The sequence below is a fragment of the Schistocerca piceifrons genome, unplaced genomic scaffold (genome assembly GCF_021461385.2).
Source record: "Schistocerca piceifrons isolate TAMUIC-IGC-003096 unplaced genomic scaffold, iqSchPice1.1 HiC_scaffold_938, whole genome shotgun sequence".
In the NCBI taxonomy this organism is placed as follows: Eukaryota; Metazoa; Arthropoda; class Insecta; order Orthoptera; family Acrididae; genus Schistocerca; species Schistocerca piceifrons.
The window spans coordinates 307,501-312,500 of NW_025729210.1; the positions used below are offsets into that span (position 1 = coordinate 307,501).

General features: G+C 57.7%; 2 non-coding genes and 1 pseudogene across 2 annotated transcripts; all 3 read left to right on the forward strand.

Moving 5' to 3' along the window:
• Window positions 1-1,787: 1,787 nt before the first annotated feature.
• Window positions 1,788-3,696, forward strand: LOC124772345. Its single transcript, XR_007013967.1, has one exon. It is a non-coding gene; the product is annotated as a small subunit ribosomal RNA (ribosomal RNA).
• Window positions 3,697-4,047: 351 nt separating this feature from the next.
• Window positions 4,048-4,202, forward strand: LOC124772324. The gene has a single exon (XR_007013948.1). It is a non-coding gene; the product is annotated as a 5.8S ribosomal RNA (ribosomal RNA).
• Window positions 4,203-4,390: 188 nt separating this feature from the next.
• The window catches only part of LOC124772287, a 4,222-nt pseudogene continuing 3,612 nt past the window's right edge, over window positions 4,391-5,000 (forward strand).

Below are 5,000 nucleotides of genomic sequence, written 5' to 3' on the forward strand. Positions count from 1 at the left end.
ACCTGCTCTGTAATTGTTATACGACTCGTTCAATTAGTGTAGTGTTGCCCACCCGCAACCCTCGCAATATAGTTCGCTACTCGCACTCCCCGCTCCCCTGTGTATCGCTTCATGTTAAACACCTTGCAAGTCTTGCTCACTTTCCACATGCTCCTGCTGTACACTGTAATGTGGATGGCAGCAGGACGTACATGCCGCCCCTCCCCACGTCCCCACCTTGCCCCCTGCCTTCGCAAGCTGGTTGGTGAGAACTTTGCATGTTCAATGCCCTCCGCATGCGACGTACTCAGGCTACGTTGTGGTGCGGCCTGTGTCAACTGTCCGCTAATGTCGTACGCGTAAACCACAATCTGTACTGCACATTCGTCCTTATGTACTGAATGATACATCGTGGCACATGTGTGACCGTACAACGACTGCGCCCAAAAACGGCGGACCATACAGTGCAAATATTGTGCACGCAGCTACGTGTCGTCTCCCTATGAGAGCTGGATTGCAGTGTGGTACGCCATAGAGACGTGTGGGAGGAACGGACGCCGTGGATGGCGATCAGCATGAGCTGTCTGTTGATGTATTCGGACCTAGTCGTCTCTCCTCACACACCGTGATGGCATGGTGCACCGCGTTCCATATCTGCGACATGCTACAGAGGCCGGTTGACAGTCGTTCGAGCAATGGACATCGCATACGTACGGGGGCCACCTTCCACGTATTGTCTAGGCGTGCACATTTTGTTGCGTGTATGTGGGCAGACGTAGTGTGGCGTGACACCTGACACAGGCATGCAATAATCGTGGAAGTTGCAAATGGCGATGGACGCCTGCGTTTTCTGGTGAAGTTACGCAAATGAACAAATGGTAACCTGTTGTGGTGCGGTTGTTCTCGCTAGGGGTGAATCGGTGATGGCGACGATAGGTTGAGGTACTAACCGGTTGTTCCAGCGATACCCACCATGCCGACGAAACTGAACGGCATCTGGGTGTGAAGCGATACGCGGCGGTGGCTGGGTGGGACCGTCCCCGGCCGGTGAGGGGGCGCCTCCCGGCGTGCTGGCCGCGCGGTGCGTGGGCGCACGCGCTACAGCCGGCTGGTGGGGGCGGCCAGTGGCAGGCGCGCCGGCCGACGGACGCGGCAGGCGTCGCAGCTGCGCGCCGGCGCACCCTGCGCGCGGCGCCGTGCGGCCAAAGTAGGTCCTCGCGGGCCCGGTGCGAAGCGCGGTGGACATCTTCAGTGTGCTGGTCCGATTGAGGACTGTGTGCGTTGAGGATGCGCTGCCGCCCGGCGCTCGGCGCCGCGACGCCGTCTGCTGCTCGGTCGCCCCAGCGGTTCTCGCTGGTGGTTTGTATCGCAGCTGTGCGGATGTGTTGGCGCGTGCGCTGTGCTGGGAGAGTTCGCTTCGGCACCCAAGTGGGGCTTTTGTCCTTCTGTGGCGCTGGCGTTGGAGCTGCCGGTCACCGTAGGTGGCGCGTGTTGTCTCCCGCCGGCAATGCCACGACAGCACGCTCCCGGGCCTCTGTCGGCAGCGGCAAGCTCAGTTGGGAGCACGGGTGGTCGCACCGAAAGCGTCTACTCGCCTAACTCCGGGCGATTGCGCCTCTCTCGAACCCGACCAAGTACTTGGGACGGCGCTGCGCGCCGCCGGGACCTGAGAGGGTTTCGAGGTGTATTGTGCAGGGGAGCTCAGCCTCCTCCTGTTTGCAGAATGATTGAGCGGACGCTTGCGTGTTCGCGCGGGCCCCCGGGACACACTCCCGGGCGGCCGGCTGCTCAGCTCTAGTTGACGCAGCTCCCTGGTTGATCCTGCCAGTAGTCATATGCTTGTCTCAAAGATTAAGCCATGCATGTCTCAGTACAAGCCGCATTAAGGTGAAACCGCGAATGGCTCATTAAATCAGTTATGGTTCCTTAGATCGTACCCACGTTACTTGGATAACTGTGGTAATTCTAGAGCTAATACATGCAAACAGAGTCCCGACCAGAGATGGAAGGGACGCTTTTATTAGATCAAAACCAATCGGTCGGCTCGTCCGGTCCGTTTGCCTTGGTGACTCTGAATAACTTTGGGCTGATCGCACGGTCCTCGTACCGGCGACGCATCTTTCAAATGTCTGCCTTATCAACTGTCGATGGTAGGTTCTGCGCCTACCATGGTTGTAACGGGTAACGGGGAATCAGGGTTCGATTCCGGAGAGGGAGCCTGAGAAACGGCTACCACATCCAAGGAAGGCAGCAGGCGCGCAAATTACCCACTCCCGGCACGGGGAGGTAGTGACGAAAAATAACGATACGGGACTCATCCGAGGCCCCGTAATCGGAATGAGTACACTTTAAATCCTTTAACGAGTATCTATTGGAGGGCAAGTCTGGTGCCAGCAGCCGCGGTAATTCCAGCTCCAATAGCGTATATTAAAGTTGTTGCGGTTAAAAAGCTCGTAGTTGGATTTGTGTCCCACGCTGTTGGTTCACCGCCCGTCGGTGTTTAACTGGCATGTATCGTGGGACGTCCTGCCGGTGGGGCGAGCCGAAGGCGTGCGACCGCCCCGTGCGTGCTCGTGCGTCCCGAGGCGGACCCCGTTGAAATCCTACCAGGGTGCTCTTTATTGAGTGTCTCGGTGGGCCGGCACGTTTACTTTGAACAAATTAGAGTGCTTAAAGCAGGCAAGCCCGCCTGAATACTGTGTGCATGGAATAATGGAATAGGACCTCGGTTCTATTTTGTTGGTTTTCGGAACCCGAGGTAATGATTAATAGGGACAGGCGGGGGCATTCGTATTGCGACGTTAGAGGTGAAATTCTTGGATCGTCGCAAGACGAACAGAAGCGAAAGCATTTGCCAAGTATGTTTTCATTAATCAAGAACGAAAGTTAGAGGTTCGAAGGCGATCAGATACCGCCCTAGTTCTAACCATAAACGATGCCAGCCAGCGATCCGCCGCAGTTCCTCCGATGACTCGGCGGGCAGCCTCCGGGAAACCAAAGCTTTTGGGTTCCGGGGGAAGTATGGTTGCAAAGCTGAAACTTAAAGGAATTGACGGAAGGGCACCACCAGGAGTGGAGCCTGCGGCTTAATTTGACTCAACACGGGAAACCTCACCAGGCCCGGACACCGGAAGGATTGACAGATTGATAGCTCTTTCTTGATTCGGTGGGTGGTGGTGCATGGCCGTTCTTAGTTGGTGGAGCGATTTGTCTGGTTAATTCCGATAACGAACGAGACTCTAGCCTGCTAACTAGTCGCGTGACATCCTTCGTGCTGTCAGCGATTACTTTTCTTCTTAGAGGGACAGGCGGCTTCTAGCCGCACGAGATTGAGCAATAACAGGTCTGTGATGCCCTTAGATGTTCTGGGCCGCACGCGCGCTACACTGAAGGAATCAGCGTGTCTTCCTAGGCCGAAAGGTCGGGGTAACCCGCTGAACCTCCTTCGTGCTAGGGATTGGGGCTTGCAATTGTTCCCCATGAACGAGGAATTCCCAGTAAGCGCGAGTCATAAGCTCGCGTTGATTACGTCCCTGCCCTTTGTACACACCGCCCGTCGCTACTACCGATTGAATGATTTAGTGAGGTCTTCGGACTGGTACGCGGCATTGACTCTGTCGTTGCCGATGCTACCGGAAAGATGACCAAACTTGATCATTTAGAGGAAGTAAAAGTCGTAACAAGGTTTCCGTAGGTGAACCTGCGGAAGGATCATTACCGACTAGACTGCATGTCTTTCGATGTGCGTGTCGTGTCGCGCAACACGCTACCTGTACGGCTCGCCGTAGCCGTGCGCCGCGTGCGGAACCACGCGTGCCTCTCAAAACTAGCGGCAATGTTGTGTGGTACGAGCGCTGAAGCGCTGGAGCGGCTGGCCTGCGGCACCTGGCGCCTGGCGCCGGTTTTGAATGACTTTCGCCCGAGTGCCTGTCCGCTCCGGTGTGGAGCCGTACGACGCCCGTCGGCCGTGAGGCCGTTGGACACAGAACGCTGGAACAGGGGCCGCCACACGCCTCACTCCCGCCTATGCGACCGTCTCGAAAGAGACGGCGGAAACTGAGAAAAGATCACCCAGGACGGTGGATCACTCGGCTCGTGGGTCGATGAAGAACGCAGCAAATTGCGCGTCGACATGTGAACTGCAGGACACATGAACATCGACGTTTCGAACGCACATTGCGGTCCATGGATTCCGTTCCCGGGCCACGTCTGGCTGAGGGTCGGCTACGTATACTGAAGCGCGCGGCGTTTGCCCCGCTTCGCAGACCTGGGAGTGTCGCGGCCGCCTGTGGGGCCGGCCGCGTCTCCTCAAACGTGCGATGCGCGCCCGTCGCCTGGCGGTTCGCATACCGGTACTTTCTCGGTAGCGTGCACAGCCGGCTGGCGGTGTGGCGTGCGACACCTCGTACAACGACCTCAGAGCAGGCGAGACTACCCGCTGAATTTAAGCATATTACTAAGCGGAGGAAAAGAAACTAACAAGGATTCCCCCAGTAGCGGCGAGCGAACAGGGAAGAGTCCAGCACCGAACCCCGCAGGCTGCCGCCTGTCGTGGCATGTGGTGTTTGGGAGGGTCCACTACCCCGACGCCTCGCGCCGAGCCCAAGTCCAACTTGAATGAGGCCACGGCCCGTAGAGGGTGCCAGGCCCGTAGCGGCCGGTGCGAGCGTCGGCGGGACCTCTCCTTCGAGTCGGGTTGCTTGAGAGTGCAGCTCCAAGTGGGTGGTAAACTCCATCTGAGACTAAATATGACCACGAGACCGATAGCGAACAAGTACCGTGAGGGAAAGTTGAAAAGAACTTTGAAGAGAGAGTTCAAAAGTACGTGAAACCGTTCTGGGGTAAACGTGAGAAGTCCGAAAGGTCGAACGGGTGAGATTCACGCCCATCCGGCCACTGGCCTCCGCCCTCGGCAGATGGGGCCGGCCGCCCGCGCGGAGCAATCTGCGGCGGGGTCGTGTCCGGTTGCCTTTCCACTCGCCGCGGGGTGGGGCCGTTCCGGTGTGCGGTGGGCCGCACTT